Source organism: Lolium rigidum, chromosome 3 (genome assembly GCF_022539505.1).
Source record: "Lolium rigidum isolate FL_2022 chromosome 3, APGP_CSIRO_Lrig_0.1, whole genome shotgun sequence".
Taxonomy (NCBI): Eukaryota; Viridiplantae; Streptophyta; class Magnoliopsida; order Poales; family Poaceae; genus Lolium; species Lolium rigidum.
In genome coordinates this window covers 87,852,417-87,876,438 of record NC_061510.1, presented here as the reverse complement: position 1 = coordinate 87,876,438, position 24,022 = coordinate 87,852,417, and positions in this window count along the sequence as shown.

Below are 24,022 nucleotides of genomic sequence, written 5' to 3'. Positions count from 1 at the left end.
TTTCAAGTTTTAGTTTCTCTTCTCTAGCTTTTATGAGAGCATTTGTAATATGTTTTGTGAAAGCCAAGTTTACAGCGCTAGCGTTGGGACTCTTAGCAAGTTTTTGTAAGAACTTTATAACTTCAGAGATGTGGCAATCATCAAAATCTAAATCATTACAATCTAAAGCAATGGGATTATCATCCCCAAGGTTGGAAAAAATTTCAGCAGTTTTATCACAGACAGTTTCAGCAGTTTTAGCAGTTTCAGGTAATTTTGTTCGCTTTGCACTAGGAGTAGAAACATTGCCAACACCAATTATTTTACCATTGATGGTAGGAGGTGCAGCAACATGTGAATCATTAGCATTGCTAGTGGTGGTAATAGTCCAAACTTTAGCTATATTTTTCTCTTTAGCTAGTTTTTCATTTTCTTCTCTATCCCACCTAGCGCGCAGTTCAGCCATTAATCTTATATTCTCATTAATTCTAACTTGGATGGCATTTGCTGTAGTAACAATTTTATTTTCAATATCCTCATTAGGCATAACTTTCGATTTCAAAAGATCAACATCAGAGGCAAGACTATCAACTCTAGAAGCAAGAATATCAATTTTATTGAGCTTTTCCTCAACAGATTTGTTAAAGGCAGTTTGTGTACTAATAAATTCTTTAAGCATAGCTTCAAGTCCAGGGGGTATATTCCTATTATTGTTGTAAGAATTCCCATAAGAATTAGCATAACCGTTACCATTATTATAAGGATATGGCCTATAGTTATTACTAGAATTGTTCTGATAAGCATTGTTGTTGAAATTATTATTTTTAATGAAGTTTACATCAACATGTTCTTCTTGGGCAACCAATGAAGCTAACGGAACATTATTAGGATCAACATTAGTCCTATCATTCACAAGCATAGACATAATAGCATCAATCTTATCATTCAAGGAAGAGGATTCTTCAACAGAATTTACCTTCTTACCTTGTGGAGCTCTTTCCGTGTGCCATTCGGAGTAATTAATCATCATATTATTAAGGAGCTTTGTTGCTTCACCAAGAGTGATGGACATAAAGGTACCTCCAGCAGATGAATCCAATAAATTCCGCGAAGAAAAATTTAGTCCTGCATAGAAGGTTTGGATGCTCATCCAAGTAGTCGATCCATGGGTTGGGCAATTTTTAACCAAAGATTTCATTCTTTCCCAAGCTTGAGCAACATGTTCATTATCCAATTGTTTAAAATTCATTATACTACTCCTCAAAGATATAATTTTAGCAGGGAGATAATATCTACCAATAAAAGCATCCTTGCATTTAGTCCAGGAATCAATACTATTCTTAGGCAGAGATAGCAACCAATCTTTAGCTCTTCCTCTTAATGAGAAAGGAAACAATTTTAATTTTATAATGTCACCATCTACATCTTTATACTTTTGCATTTCACATAGTTCAACAAAATTATTGAGATGGGCAGCGAGCATCATCGAATTAACACCGGAAAATTGCTCTCGCATAACAAGATTCGATAAAGCGAGGTTTAATTTCAAAGAATTTTGCTGTAGTAACAGGTGGATCAATAGGTGTGCATAGGAAATCATTATTATTTGTGGTTGTGAAGTCACACAACTTAGTATTTTCAGGGGTGGCCATTTTAGCAGTAGTAAATAAAGCAAACTAGATAAAATAAATTCAAGTAACTAATTTTTTTGTGTTTTTGATAGAGAGCAAGGCAGTAAATAAAGTAAAGCTAGCAACTAATTTTTTGTGTTTTTTTAAGTGCAGCAAACAAAGTAGTAAATAAAATAAAGCAAGACAAAAACAAAGTAAAGAGATTGGGAAGTGGAGACTCCCCTTGCAGCGTGTCTTGATCTCCCCGGCAACGGCGCCAGAAAAAGAGCTTGATGGCGTGTAACTCACACGTTCGTTGGGAACCCCAAGAGGAAGGTATGATGCGCACAGCAGCAAGTTTTCCCTCCAGAAAGAAACCAAGGTTTATCGAACCAGGAGGAGCCAAGAAGCACGTTGAAGGTTGATGGCGGCGGGATATAGTGCGGCGCAACACCAGAGATTCCGGCGCCAACGTGGAACCTGCACAACACAACTAAAGTACTTTGCCCCAACGAAATAGTGAGGTTGTCAATCTCACCGGCTTGCTGTAACAAAGGGTTAACCGTATTGTGTGGAAGATGATTGTTTGCAAGAAAACAGTAAAACAAGTATTGCAGCAGATTTGTATTTCAGTATAAAAGAATGGACCGGGGTCCACAGTTCACTAGAGGTGTCTCTCCCATAAGATAAAAGCATGTTGGGTGAACAAATTACGGTCGGGCAATTGACAAATAGAGAGGGCATAACAATGCACATACATGTCATGATAAATATAGTGAGATTTAATTGGGCATTACGACAAAGTACATAGACCGCCATCCGAAGCATGCATCTATGCCTAAAAAGTCCACCTTCGAGGTTATCATCCGAACCCCTTCCAGTATTAAGTTGCAAAGCAACATACAATTGCATTAAGTATGGTGCGTAATATAATCAATAACTACATCCTCGGACATAGCATCAATGTTTTATCCCTAGTGGCAACAGCACATCCATAACCTTAGGGGTTTCTGTCACTCCCCGCATTCACGGAGACATGAACCCACTATCGAGCATAAATACTCCCTCTTGGAGTTAATAGCGAAAACTTGGCCAGAGCCTCTACTAATAACGGAGAGCATGCAAGATCATAAACAACACATAGGTAATAACTTGATAATTAACATAACATAGTATTCTCTATCCATCGGATCCCGACAAACACAACATATAGCATTACGAGATAGATGATCTTGATCATGTTAGGCAGCTCACAAGATCCAACAATGAAGCACAATGAGGAGAATACAACCATCTAGCTACTGCTATGGACCCATAGTCCGGGGGTGAACTACTCACTCATCACTCCGGAGGCGACCATGGCGGTGAAGAGTCCTCCGGGAGATGAATCCCCTCTCCGGCAGGGTGCCGGAGGAGATCTCCGTAATCCCCCGAGATGGGATTGGCGGCGGCGGCGTCTCTGGAAGGTTTTCCGTATCGTGGCTCTCGGTACTGGGGGTTTCGCGACGGAGGCTTTAAGTAGGCGGAAGGGCAACGCGAGGGGCCACACGAGGGCCCCACACCACAGGTCGGCGCGGCCAGGGCCTGGGCCGCGCCGCCCCTGGTGTGGCGGCGCCTCGTGGCCCCACTTCGACTCCTCTTCGGTCTTCCGGAAGCTTCGTGGCAAAATAGGACCACGGGCGTTGATTTCGTCCAATTCCGAGAATATTTCGTTACTAGGATTTCCGAAACCAAAAACAGCAGAAAACGACAAGAATCGGCTCTTCGGCATCGTGTTAATAGGTTAGTTCCAGAAAATGCACGAATATGACATAAAGTGTGCATAAAACATGTAGGTATCATCAATAATGTGGCATGGAACATAAGAAATTATCGATACGTCGGAGACGTATCAGTTCCCGTGACTGCCGCAGTGGGCGCCGACGGTGGCTCAACTCTGACTCTCGGCGCCCCATCTCAGATGGGTTCGGCCAGGACTATGGGTTCGAGCGGGCCCGGGCTTGGCTGTGGAAGAGTTCTTGATGGTGGCAGTGGTGGTTGCCTCCTGAGGCGGACTCTGGCGGCGACAGGGGTGCAGGAGGGACGGGCCGATTGGGTGAAAACCCTAGGTTGCTTCTCCTTTGCCCTCTCCGTGATCCTATCTATCGCTGGTGGAGGGTCGGCTGGCTGCAGGGCGTTTCCTAGGAGTGGGTGATATACGTCTGGTGTCTCTGCGTTGCTTCGGCTGGCCTAGGATGGTCGACGGCGTTGGGGCACGACCTGAATAAAGGTGGTGGTCCTAGGGTTGCTCTTGTGCGAAGATGAAGACCTGCCTGAGGCTTGTCCTTCTCGATCTGACCAGAGTGTTGAGTTCTGGAAGGCACTACCGGCGAATATAACAGTGCATGTGTTGCCTGGAGTTTGCTGGGATTTGGTCGTGCGCATCCATGCATTTTTTCCGACCGTTTCGTTTCAGAGGGAGCGGCACGAAGCTCTATTCTTTCTTGCCATCTAGCGACATTTTGGTCCAGTGTGAAGTCAGAGGCGGAGAATATCATGATGGCCGGACTTGGAGTACTAGCAATGGAAGTCTAAGTCTATGCGCTGTTGAGAAACTTGTTTGGTTTTCCGAGCTTGCAGCAGCAGTATGAAAGTGGGGGCGGCAGCACAGGATGAAAATCGAAGGTCTGGCCTTAATTGGTTGTGCCTGACAATGACCTTGTTGAAGACATTGTTTTGAAAGCGCGGACTATCTTTAAGGTGAAAGCCTAATATCTTTGATCGAGCGACGACGGTGCTGGTGCACCGTTTCCTTCTTGAAGGCGTCACTTTTGAAGAGCCTGAAGTTTAGGTGTTGTCCTGGTGGTGGTTGTATTGTTGTTACTAGGGCTGGAATGCTGTGGTGGGACTTTTATTTCTTAGTTTTTTTTTTGTTGTTGTGTGCATCTGTACTGTCATTAGTGCGTTACGAGTTTGTTGCAGAGGCTGGGTGTAATTGATATCTTCTGATACTAATATATTCCCTTTATCGAAAAAAGACAACTGAGAATTAGCAAAGGTGCTTAAATACATATTCCGTTCACATTTCGTAGTGTTCTTTCGATTAAATTATGCGCTCATGATATTGTAAAAGAAGTTAATTAGGAAGCACTCAGTTACTTAATCAGATAAATTTAAATGAGAAGGGTCGGTAAGGACTAGGAACATTTTCCGCCAGAGAGTATGCCGTGTTGTTTTTTATGGCGCAAACCAGGGGCCTATAAAAACAGAAGGTCAGTTATATCTTTTCTTGGTTTATGCAAGTGGGCATATGTAACTCAGCGGCGGATGTCATTCACACAGAGAAGAAAACATATGCAGGTCCCTACGGGCTTCAATGGGCGGTGCTCCTTAAATTTGCTCCTACATAGCCAAGAAATATTCAGCGCATCATCGTCATCCTCAGATTTTACAAAGTCACAGAATCTTCATGGATATCGATGATGGATAACCGGTTCTTGACGTTCGACTGTACAATAAGAAATTTCTCATGCTGATTGGGAATTAATGAGCAAACCATTTAAGTTATTTATTCCATCACATTTCGCAGAGTATTTTTCCATCATAATCGTGCCTTTGTAAAATTTAGAAGTAGTTAACTAAGAAGCAACCTAATAGTTAGATAAAATGAAATGTACTATAATGAAGGACAACAGTTTAGATTATATAATTTGTTGCCTTGTTCGTCAGTTAGTAGTACTAGATATTATCTAGGTTTCTGCAAGTGGGCATATATAAGTCAGCATTCAGCAACATATGTCACACGCACGAAGAACAAAACATATGCAAGTGATACAGCTTCAACGGGCGGCGCTCCATAAATTTCCTGCTCCCCCACTTGCGTAATTCTTTTGCAGCAATGACGAGATCAATCGAGGCAACCAGCCCCTCCTCCGAATAAACAACCCTTGCGGCCATCATTAGCCTCCAGCCCGTTCCAAGCTTCCAAACATAGTTAATCTCTCGAACAATCTGGAAGCATATCTATCGTGCTCAGCAAACCAACCACACACCCGAACACCGGTTCTTCCATGGCGTGTGCTCTAGAATGTGTTGAGCAACTCTAGCTAGCGACCCCTTGATTATTCTGAGCTGGAGTTGCTGTGGGCTGTGGCTGCGACGGCAGCTAATTCCGACAACTACCGCTAACCAATTGGTAGTAGTGGTACCGAGTAGTGACGATATCACGCTCGCAAAACAAGAGCAGCACAGATACAAAATAGTCTCCATCGGCACATCACTGCGATTTCATGTCATTTGATGTCTGCCATAAACCATGGGGAGGACGCCGATCGAAGAATGGATCAATGGAGAAGTCGCTAGCTGATGTGCCGGCTAAAATCCCTTGGGAGGAATGTCAGCCTCGTCTTCATCTTTGCCCTCGCTGTCTGTCGGAGTGTCGGTCCTGAAATTCCTGATTTGTGAGGCGAGCGAGGCTCTCAAATCTTGCTACCATGAAAAGGATATGCACTACATTGTGTGGGCGTTGGCACAGTGGCGGTACGCGATGGAGGAGGAAGAGTCCAACGTACCGCAACAGGCCGGCGGGCGTGCGATGCGGATGGTAACTGCAAATATCCGATGCGGCAGGTCGACAGACAGGCTGAGCTACTCTCAGCAAGTCGTTGCTAACTTGTAGGTTGGCCGTAACGCACAGTATCGTGCGTAGACTTGCAGGGATATGCACATTACGTGCAACCAGTTTCCTATAATATCCTGCGGAAGCAATGCTGCTAGTCGGATATGTAGTTATATATATGGAGGTCCTGTTGATTAGTTGCAGTCAACAATTCAACTAACTTGAGATATCTGAATCTTAACCCTCAAGGTAAACTTGGAAGTCCATAACGGAGGTCTCCGCTTTTCTTCAAATGCATCGATCACCCAACTTCTTCATTTGACAAAATCATGTCACCGTTTCCATGTTGGCGTTTACCATAGAATTCCAAGTTGCCCTCACCCAACGGGGTCGGCGTTTGCTTGGACGCCGACTGTTGCACCACGTCCACATCTTTGTCCAGTTGCGCTATAAGCAAAGCAGCAGCCTGTTCACAAGGGAAAAAGACATGGTCGGGCGGGACCTGCAAGCTTTTCAATGTTTATGGCCGCCCCTGCCCACCGCTCCGGGCTCCTCCGACGACTGCAAATTCCAGACTCCGGTTCAGCCGTCCTGCCTAAGTTTGGATCGGGCGATGCTTGTGCTGCTGTTTCTTTGATGTGGTTGATAATGAGAAACAACATCCTCACAAAGGATAATTTGCTGAAGAGAGGATGGCATGGGGATGATACTTGTCATTTCTGTGGGATGAAAGAATCTGTCAATCATTTGTTGTTGAATTGCTCTGTAGCCAGACCGGTGTGGAGCATTCGATCTTCAATGTGCTTTTGACCTTAGAGAGGTTCCTGATAATATAAATGATTTATATGGATACTGGCTATCCAATTTTCGAAAAGAAAAAAAGAAATTTGTCATGGTTGCAATTTCAGCTTTGTTTTGGACAATTTGGAATTTCAGGAATGAAGCATGTTTTGAAAACAAAATTGTTAGGGATCCAATTGTGTTGATACATGTTGTTGGACATTGGTTAACATCATGGTCGATTCTACAGATAAAGCAGAAAAACAGAGAGGAAATGATGTGGGGAGAAAAATCTTCGAGCGGGTAGCAAGTGAAGTCTTCAGGAGTACAGAAGGATCGAGGCCTGGGTGCCAAGACTGATGAATGGTTGAAGATTTGATGATGAGGAAGCTGAGAGAAGTTATAGCGAAGTTCGGTGCCTTTGGTTTCGACCTGAAGCTTTAAGATGTTCTTACTGTTGTTTCCTTGATCTGTAATATATATGTCAGCCTCGATGAAAAAAGGATGAATGTTAACCTGAGTAGCTATGGTAGGAGGCGCTTGTAGTATGTGTAAGAAAACTGTTTGCTCCTTTTTTTTCTGTCTTTCTCTTCTTTTACCTTTTTTGGGCCTTATAGGAAACTTATGGTTTCTATTAATGGAAATCGGAGAGGAGACTCTCTTAAAAAAAGAACTTAATCTCTCAAACAACCTCGAAGCGTATCCATCGTGCTCAGCAAATCAACCACACATCTAATACCGGTTCTTCCGTGGCGTGTGTGCTCTGGAATGTTTGCTGAACTCTTGGTAGCGACCTGAATTATTCTGAGCTCTGGTAGCAACGGCTACGACGACAGCTAATTAGGACAACTACTCCTACGTACATGCTGAGTACTGAGTATTGACGATCACACCCACAACATCATGAGCAACAAAATAGTCTCCATCGGCACAGCAATTCGATTTAATTCATGGCATAAGCCGAGACGCTGATCAGCCATACGTGCAGCTGCACCGCCGGGTGCCAGTTTCCCTTTCAGATCGACGTGAAGAACAATGATGAAATCGCGGATCTGCCGGCTAAATCCCTTGGGAGAAATGGTGGCCTCGTGTTCTTCTTTGCTCTCGCTGTCGACCCTGAATTCCTGATTCGTCAGGGGAGCGAGGCCTGAAATTCCTGAACATTGTGTGGGCGTTAGCACAATGGCGGCACGCGTGCTGCAGGAAGAAGAGTCCAACGTATCCATCCAGGCGAGCGTGCGATGCGGTTTTACTGCAAACATCCGTGGCGGCAGGTCGACAGGCCGTGTTGCCCTCAGCGAGTCGTTGCAGACCTGTAGGTTGGCCGTAACGCACAGTATCGTGCGTAGACTTGAGAGGATATGCACATGCTGAGATAGAGCACACTACGCACAGCCACTTCCGTCTAATATCCATCCTCTGAGACTCTAAGAGCAATGCTTGGATATGTACATGGGGTGATGGAGGCCGTGTTGATTAGTTGCAGTCAACAGTTCAAGTCACTTGAAGGAAGAATGAGCTGAATCCTAACCCTCAAGGTGAACTAGAAGTCTATAATGGAGGTCTCCACTAGATTGTCTCTTTGGTTGCATCACCCAACTTCTTCATTTGACAAAATCCTGTCACGGTTACATGCTGGCGTTTACCATGGATCTCAATTCTCAAGGAATAGAATAGTAGACGGGGTCGGCGTTTCCTTGAGCGCCGACCGTTGCACCACGTCCACATCTTGGTCCTGTTGCGCTAGTAGCAAAGCAGCCGCCTGTTCACAAGGGAAAAAGACATGGGCGAGCAGGACCTGCAAGCTTTTCAATTTTTATGGCTGCCCCCGCCCACCACTCCGGCCTCCTCCGGCGACTGCAAATTGCAGGCTCCGCTTCAGCCGTCCTGCCCAAGTCTCCAATACGATCGACTCCTCAATGGGGCAATGTTTGTGCAGCACTTTCTTCTGAGCTCGTCGCTTGTTGGAAAGTGGTGTTGTTAATCAGAACATTGTACTACTCACTACGCGCATTAAACTGACAAAGAAAAATAACACCACTCTGACGGACATTCCCAATTATCATGAACGTTCCATGGCTATAACTTACTGCTGCCTGTCGTGAACTGGTTACCGATGCCTCTGTGACCGCCCCTCGTTCGCACAAACCAGCCAACGGATAGTAGACTCCGTATAAGAAAGTTGTGCCTGTTTTATTAAACATTGCGTAAAACCTTCTTGAACCGAAGACAGGGCAGGATCTAGTCTAGTCAGAAACCAACTCTTTACTATTTGCAATATCTAATTCCCAATCTAACCTAATTCTAAGCAATGTCCTAAGAGGGGCAATTAAGGTGGACTTAAGGGCATTTTTGTCAGCTTATGTGATATGGCCAAACGAACAGTTGGTATGCGTTCCATTATGTTTTATGGTTCTACTTTTGATTTGTAGTATATTTTATTGTTCTAAAGTTATAATTGTAGTAGTTTAGTCGGTGTCTTTTGTTAAGGATGTGAGGACATGTTTTCTCAACTAGAGAAATTATGATTGACAGCCTCCGTTGGAAGATGTCAATTTACGCAGACAATTACATCACAATCCTAAGTACCTATAAAATGGTAACAAAATAGATGAAATCAGGAAAAGGGTCAAGCCACCAGGTCATCATCGATTATGTTTTAAAGAGTGAACACCATCTATGTTGTTATACACTCTTGGTTTTAACCATCACTTTAACTAGAAGGATACCCCGCGCGTTGCAGTGGGAATCTTCTAAGAAATTATATTGTCTAAATGAAATGGTATAATACATATATAATATGAATTGTGTATAGAAGTATGCAATATTCAATTGGTCAAAATAGTTGAGATGCTAAATTTAATTCACATTATTTTTTATATTTGATGGCTATAAATTAGTTGTGTGAACATTTTAATAAAAAAATAGCGACATAGATAGCTTGCATGCAATGATACATCAATGATAAATGTTAGGGCGATGACATGGACATTTGATTGGCTAATGGAATAGATGATGTGGACGGATTGCATGTAGAGATAGACTAACATTAATTGTAGTTAGTTAGCGACATAGATAGCTTGCATGCAAGGATACATCAATAATGAATGTTAGTGGAGATGACATGGACATTTGATTGGCTAATGGAATAGATGATGTGGATGGCTTGCATGTAATGATAGACTAACATTAATTGTAGTTAGTGGGGTTTTGCTTTATAAGAAGTAATGATAGCTATTTTCATAGTTGCTTCGCGACTCAACAAATAATTGTGCGACTAAAATTGTCTCCTTTTTACGACTATTCATGAGACAGATGCCACAAATTTTTTATTTTCGCAATAAAAAATTGTGCCAACATAGAATGTCCTAACATAGATGTAGAAAACAAACTTCAGAATTTTTTTGTCATTTTTAAATGTGTATTTTATGCATTTTTATTAATAGGTGTATATATACATCTAAGAACCAAAGAGGCTTTTTACAGTAGGGACGAATAAACAATGACCGTCAAAACCAACTGATCAAACGGTTCAGATTTACCAATATTTGTTGACCAAAATAGTAGTATTTTCTCACCAAAGGGCAAAATTGGGAGATGAAAAAACAAAATCTGGTAACGACCGGCCGACATGACTTTCTCGCTTCCTTAATATATGGACCTTCCATATGCTAGTTTCTTAATCTTTCACATAATAACTTTCCCGATTTAAGTTTCCTTTTACGTCACAGAAATTAAATAGGTGGATGCATAGCTAGCAAATCTGATCAACACCGATACAAATTTGTAGGGAAAATAAATAAATCCATGATTATCTAGGTGAAAAGTGCGATGGACTTCTGATCAGTAAATTGTATTTTTCATGTCGGAACCTAGCGTATCGAGTATCAACACATCTCTAGTAGATAAAATATTATTACCCATCGAGGTCTAGCAAGACCATTGTATCCACGAGTTTGTCAATTCATGACTTTTTTGGTTGCTTATTGTTAGATGACAATAACTACTATATTAAAAGGGAACTGACATCTTTTTTGTAAGAGTTTTGAGAGAGGCCGGAAGTTTACCTGCTGTTGACACGTAAGTGTTTAATGCACTCTATTGTTTTGGTGTACACAGCTTTGGTGTTCAGTATTTTTTTTGAAAGAGCTCTTTTCTTTCTTGATGCATCGGTGGGCTGTTATGGTGCTACGACCGTGTGGCTCTAGCTGGGAGGCCTTGTGGGACACCATTTATTTCCTGTTACTTATGATGGGCCCGCAACATTGATCTCCGTCTGTGTGTTGTCGCGTGGGTTGTTGTTCAGCATCTAGAATTGTCTTTCTTCTCCGTCGCGTGTGCCTATCCAGTTCTCTCCTCCTTTTCTTCGTCGTCACCAGTACCCTGGACACTCCGCCCAACCTAGCTTCCCACCGCCTCGGCTCCTCCCCCACCGGCAGGACGCCGCCGTGCTTCCCTGCTCCGCCCCACTGGCGCAAGGTCGCAGCGCCGTCTGTGCAGCTCTTCATCGATGCGAGACCACCGAGAAGGTCCATGTGCCCCATCTCCTCTTCAACTGGCCCGTCTCGACGGCCTCCCCGGGCTTCCTCCAGCACGGGCGTGTGCTCCGGCGACGCCGCTCGCTGCTCCTTGCACGCGCACGCTCTTGCGTCTGGGCCGCCCCCGAGATCCGCCCACTGTAGGCATGCGGCCTCCACGATAGGGGCATAGGGCGTCGCAGCTATGCCGTCCCCAGCGCCGGCGAGCCCCCACCAGCGACACAGCCTCCGCACACGTTCCGCCCGCCATCCGCAGACCACAGCGCCATCCCCAGATCCGATTAGTTGCAGGCTTGCAGCTTGGTTCTTCAGGTGAGTGTCAAATCTGGTGTATTTTGTCGTTCCGTCGATTGGGTTGCATGGTTTGGGCAGGGGCTTCCTGCACGGATCATCCCATGTTGGCTTTACGGAAGAATCACTTGGAATCACACTGTGTTTGCTGGACTTGCAGCATTTGGGTCCTCTTAATATTGCAGCTTTCCTTTATGATTCCAACATGTGTTGTGCTAATTATTTGTCTTTCAACGAGCATGTGGTAAAACAGAGTCTTAGTGTCTTACCGTCTTAGATAATAGAACTCGGATGGAACTGTCTGCAGGGTACAACCATAGGATCCAATTGGTATGAAACTGTCTACTTCTTGCCATGTGTTAATACGGTGCATCATTGATCAAAACTTTGCAAGCGTGCAGAGATAGATCGTGTGCCATGGGAGTAGGACCTAATTAGTCTTTTTCGGTCTTTCCTCTGAAGAAAAATTTCTGGTGTCAGTACTTCAGTTGATGCTGTTTTTGTGAGTAATGCCTTATTTTTGTTGTTTTTACATATAGAATAAAAAATGGTGTGTCTTCCAAAATATTAGGGATTTAGGCGGAATTGAATCTCAGATCTGAAAGTTAGTTATTAAGCTTTGCTTGGTTGCATCGCCACTCCTCCTCGGTTCATGCAAGCTCATTTATATTATTATTTTGATAACATAGAAATTTCGTGTGCTATCGATTAGCCTAATATGTGAAGTGATTTTTTTTAAATTTGCATAAGTAGATTAGATGAATTTACTAATTACCACTTTACATAATATGGTGGGCATGATTGTCACTTTGTCAGGCCAAAAGATCCACACCTAAGCATTAGTTCCTGATCTATAAATTTGGTAGGTGGAGATGACATGGTTTTCTTCTTTTTGAACCATTGTGAAAACAACTAGCTGCATTTTGCATGTTAACAGTCGAAACTTTCTAACTACGGAAATTAATAATGACAAATTCTAGCTCAGAATTGGGAGGACAGAAAAGGTGAATTCCATCCAGATATGGCTCTATAATGATCTGGTTAGAAATATGTCGGTTCTGGTTATAGCAAGTTGGGTATGCCTTTGGTCGACTTCCACTGATTTCCTTTTAAATCGTGCAGATAGTTTGCATTTGGCAAGTGGCTGGGGATGTAACTGTGGTTGTATTGCATAAGTACTATACTAAAGGGTAAAACACATCTTTTTTCTAGGAATTTTGACTTTCTTTTTTGATTAATGTGGTGGTGACACGTGGTTATAGCAAGTTGGGTATGACTTTGGTCGACTTCCACTGATTTCCTTTTAAACTGTGCAGATAGTTTGCACTTGCCAAGTGGCTGGGGATGTAACTGTGGTTGTATTGCATAAGTACTATACTAAATGGTAACACACATCTTTTTTCTAGGAATTTTGACTTTCTTTTTTGATTAATGTGGTGGTGACACGTATGGTTTGATTTCCATAGAGTTTCTCTTGTGTGCATTTTTGGTGCCCTATACGAATTTGCTGAAGGCGTATTCTGTTGTTCTATGATATATTTCTCTGTTGTTTGTGTGGCTTTAGCTGTGACGCTGGTCGAACTGGTCTGTGGTTCTGGTCGTGGTGGTCCTAGGTTTGGTCGGGGTAGCTCTCAGTCATCAACAGATGGTTTATTTGCTATGTGTAGCGTTATGGAGTTTTGGGTTAAGCTGAGTCAAACCATCTGGGTTGTCTTTTGTTTGCGTCTGGTTGTCGATCGGTGCACGGTACCCCACGTCCGGGTCTCCTCTTTTCTCCTTTCCCCAAAATCGTGTTCGTGCGCGGCTCGCAGACGAGGCCATTGGAGGCATCCTAAATAGCAGCCGCAGCTGGTCCTCCCAGCGACTTCACCGAGAGGCCGCCGCCGCCGTTTTATCCACGAGAAAGCGGAGGAGAGGAAGGAGCCATGAGCAACCTCGGCGACGCCAAGACATCACCGGCGGCTCGGCCATCTACCATCCATGGCGAATATGCACCTCAACTGGCCTCTCCCGCCCCCACATGATCTCCTCCCTCCTCCATCCTCCAACCGCCCTACCCGAGCTCTCCTCGGCCACGAGTTCAAATATTTAAGTTACTCCTAATTTTGAATCACGTTTCCTATCAGCTCCTTCATTCAAACCAGGTGAAAATGTTTTTCTGGTTGTGGTCTTCATACTGATTGATGTACTGATACGTATTGTGGCCGATTGAAGGCACAAACGTCACGTCTACTGGGATTATGAGTTCAGTTGCTCTTGATATAGCACTTTTCATCTGCTGGGATGTATGAGTTGTGGTTCCTCTTATAGTATAACAATGCAACTTGCTTTTTTTAGCATTGTTTTTCTTTCTATATAAGTGTTTATATTCTTAGTGATGACTGGTATTTGTCAGGGATTCCCTGCTTAAAGCTAAGTCTACTATTAACATAAGGGTATTAGGTTTTGCTTCTTCTTAATGCCTATCTGTGAGGAATCCTGCAATGGAAACAGTGTAGTGAATGGTGCTGAACTCCTGAGTGGATTTTCTCAAATATTTCATAATTTAGTACTATATTTGAAAGTCAACTCTTATGAACTTAAAAAAAATGATTTGACTCTCATTGGCCATTACTCAAGGTTAAATTTTTTCATAATTGTTGTCCATCGTTTTTCCCTGCAGAAATAATTATTGCAGACTGTTTCATTCATCTCCTAGGCTACTATTGATTCATGACATATTTTATTTGAGATTTTACTTCTCTGAAAATGGCAGTCTTAACTTTTGTGGTTATCATCCATAATGATCTACACTGGCCGCAGCCCTTGTTTGGAAATTCTATAGACCTTCCAAATCCATGGCGGGTCAAGTAACACAAGCAAAAATATAGATTGCATTGCAGGATGTGAGTTATGTGAAGATAGTTCTCCGCAAGGAAGCCAATGGTGGGCATGGTATTGTAGAGAGGTCAAATTTTATTTCCATTTGAATTTATGCGGGCTCCTTCTAATCACGCTGTTCTTTCTAATTGGCGTCTGATCGTGTATCTATGGTATGATGAAGGTATTATGTTGGCATTCCAAAGGGACTGCAAAGGAAGGGAAGAACAAGAAATATGGGAAACAGATGTCAACGGTGAGACATACACAAGAGAACTGGAAATAACAAGTGCCTCTTTAGGATGGCTTGATTTCTGCAGGGGTTCTCTTGCTTTCTGCAGGGGTTCTCAAACTCAACGTTGACTCAAATATCTTGATTGCAGACCATTCCATTATTGGGCAACATTTTTATTTTCATGCAAATAGTTGTTGAGTTTGCTACCGATTGAGCACCAATTCTTTTGCTGAGAACAAAAACTTTTGTAGTCTAATTTCATGCCATAATGTGCAGTCATCTATACACATGCATCCCTTATTCTAGCAATGCTATGGTTCCATTTTATCCCCTATTAGGGCAAGTATACAGCAATGCAGTTATTTAGAATGAACCATACAAACATGAGTTTGCAGTTGCTCTCTGTACTTTGTAAATTCAGATATGTGCCTCTGTTATGCTTTCCTATGATAAAATGCTTCTGCTGTTTCTTAACTCTGCTGGGTCAATGTGCACTGTGGTGTTTTTATTCTTATTAATTCATCATTTATTGCTTTCTAGATGTAGAATGGATCTTTTGTACTGCATGCTTTGACATGCATCTCATTGTACTATTGCCCTGTTAGATTTTAGGTATTTAACATTGCCAATATTATGATTTCCAAGCTGTTTATCTTCTTATTTTCATTTTTGTTGTTACTGCAAGAGAGGAATAGTTACGACTTTTCCAATTGAGTAGTTTTTATTCTTTTGCTCATCTTTTATGATTCTTTATATAAATAAATAATTTATAATGGAAAAGGATTACTTCTCATAGGTCTTCTTCCAAGTTTATAGACATGTTCTTTTACTGAAATAGTGTCTGGTGTTTAATTCCGATGCTTCTAGGCTTTATGATTCATGATAATATTTTTCAATATGTTTTTGACTAACCTCGCCATACTTTGTCTATTCTGGAATTTGAAGGTTATTTTCATGCCAATGCACTGAATATTGGCGGCCTACGGCCTGCTACCAGATAACACATAGGAAGCTAAAGAGTTGTGTCTTCCCGAGTCCATTTTAGTTCTTCCTTTGAAGGTAGAATGCCTGGGTCAATACAGTGAACATTGTCATAAATACCCCAGCTGTGCCACGGAGCCCACGTCTCTTCCTCGCCAAAAGGCATCCCTGATCTGGCACTACGATGATCAAATACTCCACCGATTCTTGGCTCATGGTGCCGAAAGCAGCGGAGAAAAGCCGCACTGCTCATCGTTATGTAAGTATTTCTCTACCATTGCATTCATCGCTCTACTCTGCCCATAGAACTGCTCCGTTTCATTAATTTCTACCTGTTGTTGCTGCGCATGCAGCCACGTCGGCAGTGTATCAAAGCTGATGCATGATCTGCAATATTTCTGCACCTAGCAAAGATAACACCAACTAATGCTGCGACCAGCGTCCCTCCTGGCTTCTCCCCTTCGGATCGGCTTGCCAAGCAAAAAGATAGGAAAGGCCCATGGAAAGATAGGGTTCACAGAACCGCCCACCGGGCATAGCAAGGAGGCAGGGTAGGCCTCTGGTGATCTGATTTCTACTAGAGATCCAGCTACGCTGCCTCTTCAAGAGACGAATCAGCCAACATCCTCATGACCCAGTGGAAATACCATCAGCATTTCAGCAGCACGTCACTGGCAAGTTTCCCCGGAAGGTCCTGAGGAACGTCGCCGGAAATGTATGGTGGCGCGTTTAACAGAATCGAGGAGCAGGAGCGGGATCTACATGGACCACGGATGGTCCAATCTTTCTGAATGCCGTGGCTACAGGTGACAGTCTGATCTTTACATACATCTCTGGCTCCTTGATGGAGGTATCCATCTTCGGTAACGAACTATGGAAAAAAGAGATCAACTACATTTTATAAGCCGTTTCATGGAAGAAGTAGAATGTTAGTATATTTAGCTGTCATCCTTTTTCTCTTTTGTTCTTACTTTGTTCACTAGGCCACACTATTTTGCTGATCACTTGTTTGCAAGTAAGACATTTTTTATTGTTTTAATTCTATATAATGGGACTGCAATGACATTACTAAGATGCTTAAGTATATTAATAAGGCTATCTTGGCCTATTGTGTTCATTACATCGATTACCTGCCCGTGTGCCTCTGTATTCAATAAGATCCATCTTTATATGATCTATTTATTCGCTCTATCAGTACTCAGTAGTCCTGATATGAATGTGTTTTCCGGAATTACTTAGGATCAGACACACAACTCATCTAGCTAAATATGCCTGCAGAATCGAACATAGCTAATACAGTTCTCTCCAACTCCATCACCAAGCAAAAGAATTCTCACCAAGCAGCCATAGCGCAGGCGCGGCGTGCCGCCGCGCCATCATTTGCTAGTACATATATATATCAGTACTCTCCCCGTTCCAATAAATACGGCTTATAAATTTAGTCCAAAATCAACTTTCTCTTAACTGATGTTGTAGATAAAAATATAAATATCTTTAGCACCAAATTAATATTACTCCCTCTAATTCATATTACTTGACACTAGTATGGATGTACTTGAAACTAAAATATATCTAAATACGTCTATATTAGAGGTAACTAATATGGATCGGAGGGAGTAGTAGATTCTAGGAATGGAATGGACGGTACATAAGGTCTTGTCCCGTGTGGCGACTGGCGAAATGCCGAATCTGGTGAGATGCCAATCTTCTTCCTCTTAATCTCCCTCCTCATCTGATTCTCCAACTCGATCTGCTCCTTCCTATCAAATCCCGTCCTCCTAAATCAAAATCCCCAAAGTTTGTCTACGGAATAGACTAGAAACTAGTACTGTACTAGAAAAGTCTGCTACGCAACTAGTAGAAGCTCTGCTGCTTTTCCTCGTCGGCGACGAGATCGCTCCGCCTTCGCGGATCTCCGCCCTCCACTCTGTTCTCTGGTCCTCCTCTCACGTTCCTCCATCACTCGGCTAGCAGTTTCGTTTTCTGAAGTCATCACCAGACCACAGCCCAATTCTCTCTGATTCCGTTCAACTCGTTTCTTCATCCGGTCGGGAAGAAGAAGTAGAGGAGCAGGAGCAGTCTGTAAGCAATTCACAGGTTCTCGTAGCTAGGCGTCCAACCCAATCTCCCATCAGTTGACACCACGGTCTATTCTTTGGTGGCGTGAGTTGCTGGGGGAGAAGAAGATTGGTGCTCTTCAAGTTTTGGAGCGGATAGGACCTACTGTTGGAAGTTCTTCTCTGGTTCAGTAACACTCAAGAAGGCCAGGTGAGGTACAAAGTGTGAAGCTCATTTCCACACACGACATGAAGGCCCTCGGATGGAATTGCCAAGGAATGGGTCGGAGTCTTCGAAGCGACAAAATGATGCATCTAGCCAGGATGGTCCATTCTACGAAAGCTCAGGTAATATTTGTTTCTGAAATCAAATCTTCAAAAGTGAAAGCTTCTGATCTTGTTATCAGGTTTAGTATGCATGATAGTGTTGTTGTCCCCTCCCGACGTTGTTCGGGTGGGCTCTGGCTGATGTGGAATGACAACTTGCAAATAGATGTTCATAGCACTAGCTTCCATCTTATTTTAGCTACTGCAACTTGTACTGCTAGTAATCAGAAGTTTGGTTTAGTTTGTATTTATGGTGATCCTTATCATCGCCAAACTACTGATATTTGGAATGAGGTTGCTAACTTTGTTTATGATAATCCTAGCCTCCCAATGGTTTGTATAGGGGATATGAATAATCTTTTGTATGACATGGACAAAAACTCCAACAATATTAATCGCTCTCATATGTGTGCCTTTCGCTCTCTTGTCAAGCAATGTGGTTTATTTGATCTAGGGTACAGCGGTCCTGCCTACACATGGACAAATAAAAGATTTTCTTCTAATCCCACTTTCGAAAGGCTTGACAGATGTTTGGTTAATGCTGAATGGTGTTCGACCTTTCCTATCTCAAATGTGTATAACATGCCAATTATTTACAATCTCAGTGACCATGCTGCTATTTTGCTTTCAACTGAAGGTCCTGTTCGTAGAATTAAGCGATCTTTTAAATTTGAAAATTGGTGGATTAAAGAACAAGATTTCCAAGAGCATGCAAAATCTGCTTGGCTTGCTTCTGTAAACAAACCTTTCTCGTCCAGAACTCACCATCTTGCAGGTAAACTCAAGATTTGGTGCAAAAAGAAAATGCCATTGCAACATGAGCTCAACAACCTGGAAGAGCAAATCAAACAGCTCCAGATGCAACCTCTAGCAAATCAAAATCACAACTTAGAGGCTTCTCTAGTTACCAGGTATGAACAAACTATGACTAAGCTGACAGACGCTTACATGCAGAGAGCTAAGAAGCAATGGATAAAGGATGGTGATAGAAATACATCTTTCTTTCATAACGCTATAGTTAAAAGAAGGAGAAGAAATACCATTGTTTCTATCAAAGATGAAAATGATGTACTTCAGTTCATGCCGGAAAAGATCAGCAATACCTTTGTTAATTACTTTAGATTTATATTTGCCTCTACAAATGCTAACAATGGCAGGCCTTTTCTCGGAACACAATTGCCTCAAGGTGAAAATGACTACACCTACTCAATTCCGGACAGCCAAGAAATATTGGACACTCTAAAAGAAATGAAACGGAATGCTTCTCCAGGACCAGATGGCTTCAATGTTGAGTTCTACTTGGCGACCTGGGAATGGATTGGACAAGATGTGGTACAATTGGTGAGGAATTTTTCCAATCAGGTATCATGCCTGCACACATAAATGATACTCATATTGCCCTCATACCTAAAAAACTTGCCCCTCTAGTTCCTGCAGATTATAGGCCTATTAGTCTTTGTAATGTCATATATAAAATAATTGCAAAATGCTTAGCAAAGAGGCTTAAACCTCACTTGCCAGATTATGTTCATCAATCTCAACAAGCTTTTATTGAAGGTAGGCGCATTAGTAACAACATAATCATTGCCCAGGAGATTACTCACTCGTTCGCTCTCAGTTCGTGGAAAAACCAGGCTTTCATGCTTAAGATAGATCTTGCAAAAGCTTTTGACAGAGTTGAATGGAACTTTATTGTAGCTTCCCTTACCCGTAAAAGGCTTCACGGTCATTTCATAAATCTGATTCACGCTTGTGTCTCCTCACCTACATTTTCAGTTGTCATTAATGGTCAGCCATTTGCCAGATTTCGTAGTTACAGAGGTATAAGACAGGGATGCCCCCTGTCCCCTTACCTTTTTGTCCTTGCTATCAATGAATTGTCTATTGCTTTGCAAGAGGCTATGTCGACTAACTCTTTTGCAGGAATAAAACTTGGACCAAATTGCCCATCAATCCACTCTCTTTTATTTGCAGATGACCTATTGGTGTGTGGACAGGCCACAATGCAAGAGGCAATGCGTATGAAGGACATTTTACAAGAATTTTTTACGAATTCAGGTCAAACTCCGAACTGGAATAAGTCCGGTATCATCTTCAGCAAGAATGTCCCAACTTCCACCATCCATTCAATCAAACAAATATTCCCAGTGCCAGATATTGATAACAATTTTATCCATCTTGGTCATCCTCTCATTCTTCCAGGAAAGGAAAGAACTGCAGCTTACAATTTTGTTTTGGACAAATTTAAGTCCAAGCTTAGCACATACAAAGCAGACAAACTTTCCCATGCTGCGAGGCTCGAACTCATAAAATCTGTTTTTGCGTCTATCCCGGTGTACTACATGTCCAACATTCTTTTCACCAAGAAGTTTATTTCTAAGCTCACGGCTATCATTCGAAACTTCTGGTGGACGGGAGTTAGAGAGGAAACTCATGCTAGAAGCCTTTGTTTAAGGGCATGGAAGGATATATGTGCGCCGAAACATGAAGGAGGGCTTGGCATCAAGAATCTTCGGGCCATGAACCAAGCTTTAATTCTTATGGCGGCCTGGAGAGTCGCTGATCAGCCTAATGATTTTCTCCATGATGTTCTAAAATCCAAATACTTCCCAGACTCCTCCATTTGGCGCCCAAAACCAAATGTTCCCAAATCAGCTTTCTGGTCCTCCATCATCAAAGTTCTTCCTATTCTTAAAACTCACTCTTTCTACCAAATCACACAGGGCAACATCTCTATATGGAGTACCCCTTGGTGCCAAGATTGGACTCATATCTATGATACTCTTATTATTCAGCCTGCAGGTTTTGTCTACCCAGCCACTGTAAAAGATTTATGGATTCCCAATCAACAGGCTTGGAATGACCAACTCATAGACATGCTTTTCCAGCAGCCTATGGCGGAAAAAATCAAGCAAACATCTTTAATCCGCTCACTTGACATCGATATTCTTTGTTGGAAGTTAACTCCATCGGGTAAGTGTAACACCAAAAGTGCGTACCGTGCGTGTCTTCAGAAAATGCAGGAACTTGGAGAACCAGCGCCAAGACATGTTCAACCGGCCACACTTCAAATTTTAAAACAAATTTGGAAGAACAAGCAAATGCCCCCGAGGGTTCAAACCTTTGGATGGAGATTTCTTAGGAGAGCAATTCCTACCGGTGCTCGAGCAGGTAAGTACTCATCTCATATTAGCAAGCTTTGTGCTAGATGCAGCATAGAAGAAGATGACATACATTTGTTCTTTACTTGCCCTTTCTCAAAAGCAGCTTGGTTTAGTGAACCTTGGTTTATCCGCTCAGAATATATTACAGCTAATTGCAGCTCTCTCACTCAAATTATTCTTAACCTGTTAAATATGAATCACCCATATGCTTCCTTATCAAATATCTTAACTTTTATGTGGTGTATTTGGAAATCTAGAAACGATAACTTATTTAACAGGAAAGCAGGGGCACCATATCAAGTCCATCAGATGGCACAGGCAATAAAAAACAACATGGAAATGTTAAACAGTCCAGGGGCTCCTTCTCAGGTTCAGCTGCAGCCTCGAGATACTTCTTTGCAGGATTCATCTTGTGCGATGCAGCTCTCAGATCATGCACACCGAACAACTGTTGACATTTTACCAGATCATGGGGACACGCTGAAGAGTGATCTGCTGATTCCAGGAACAAAAATATACTCAGACGCAACCTGGAAAACGAAAAAGGCTCCAGGAAGGGCGGATATAACACCAAGTGGCATTGGAATATTTTGCCAAATCCAGGAAAGCAACTTCAAGGCAACTGTCTCAATCCAAGCTTCAGCTCCAATGACGCCTTCAGTAATTCAAGCCGAGGCTGAAGCGTTACTTCTTGCTGCTAGAATTGCCAGTACATTTCAGCTCCAAGATATTACTTTCTTAACAGATAATTCTACCCTTGCTAAAGCTGCTGCAGTTCGTTCAGTCTCACATTCCCAAGTGCCTTGGGAGATTAGGAACCACATTGCTGGATACATCAACTTGACACAGTCTCTAGGTGCATCAGTATATCACATCAAGAGAGATTTAAATGGAGTCGCTCATGACTCTGCTCATCAGGCAATCAGACAAGATGTGTCTATTCCTATTTTCAGTTGCATTAGTTCAGCTCATAGAAATGTTTCCTGTCCTATTCTTTCTGTAGTTCAACAGATGCAATTTCAGGATGTTGTAATCCATGCTGTGAACTGCATATGAGCTGAATATAATTTTGGCGTCAAAAAAAAAAAAAAAAAAAAAAAGTAGTAGATTCACTTGTAAATATATTTTTATAATATTTTGTATCATGTTGTAGATACTTTCTATTTGGTAAAACTTTTTAATTTTGACTTTCAACTAAATTTTGTTTTCTTAGGTGCTAGTTCACAAGTTCAAGTGCACAGGTACATTCACCTCTTATCATGATTTTAACTTAATTTCATTCGGTGGATTAAAAAGATAGTAGGTCTGCACCTTGGTGGAGCCAGCTCATGATTATCAGAGTTGTTATCGAATCTCTTACAGTTTTTTTTGGAAGAAAATATAATACCAAAATATTAGTTACCCAGAATACCATGGCTCAATACTACTAGTTCGCTTGACAAGTAAATTGCACAGTAAAACATACCACCTCCTGTTTCTAGGTTCCATTTATATTCAAATATGTTTCTAGTTTTATTCTACTACTAGGTGATTGTGTTAGATCATATATATCATTCGTGTATTTGGAATATTTTGGTCTTCATGCCATGTGTTCAGAGTTTGTTCTAACTTAGATCCTTTCCCTACTTCACCACTGGCCAACGTCCGTGTGCAATAGCGGCACAAGGTGAGTACCTGCGCTGGCCAGACAAGAGGAGAGAAGAGGGCGTACATGTACCGATATATGGTCGCACAAGGCGCATCCGTAGACTGTGGCCAACTGTTTCGCACCAGCAACCGACTTATCGCAACATACGCGCCCACGAAAGGGTGACACACGAACATCCTATTGTGGAGTTTTGTCTTAGTGGTCAGCGCTGGGAATGCGGTCCACGATGAAATATTGAGACGAGAGTTCTCACATGCTGGGCCACGCTGACTCGGCGATACCTCGAAGCAACCGCACCGTCTAGGTTGGTGACCTCGCCTGGCTACACGGAGGATCCACATTTGAATATTTCAAATTACTTCACTGTTTTCGGGGAGCTCCTCGACACCGACCTGGTCGGTGCTGGGAGGATGCCGCACACCCTCCCGCTCCCGGGTAGCTAGCTGGGCCGTGGCCCAACATCAGGTAATTCTTTTTTTCTTTTTCGTTTCTTTTTGTTTTCTGTTGTTTGTTTTCTTTTTCAAAAGATTTTAAAAAAAATCTGAACATTTGTCAAAATTAAAAAAAATCAAATTAAAAATAAATAACTTTTTAAAAATCTGAATATTTTTCAGATTTGAACATTTTTAAATTTGAACAAAAATGTAGTTTACTCTATGAACAATTTCCGAATTTGAACAAAATTTATATTTGAACAATTTTCGAATCTGAATGATTTTCATATTAGAACAATTTTCGAATCTGAACGATTTTCAAATTAGAACAATTTTCAAATTTGAACGGTTTTCGAATTTAAACGATTTTCGGATTTGAACGGTTTTCAATTTTGAACATTTTTTAATCCAACCATTTTTCAATTTGAACAATTTTTAAAAATTGAAATTTTCGAATCTCAAAAAATATAAACAAAACCAAAAATAGAAAAAAGAAAAAGAAAACAGAAAAAGAAACCAGAA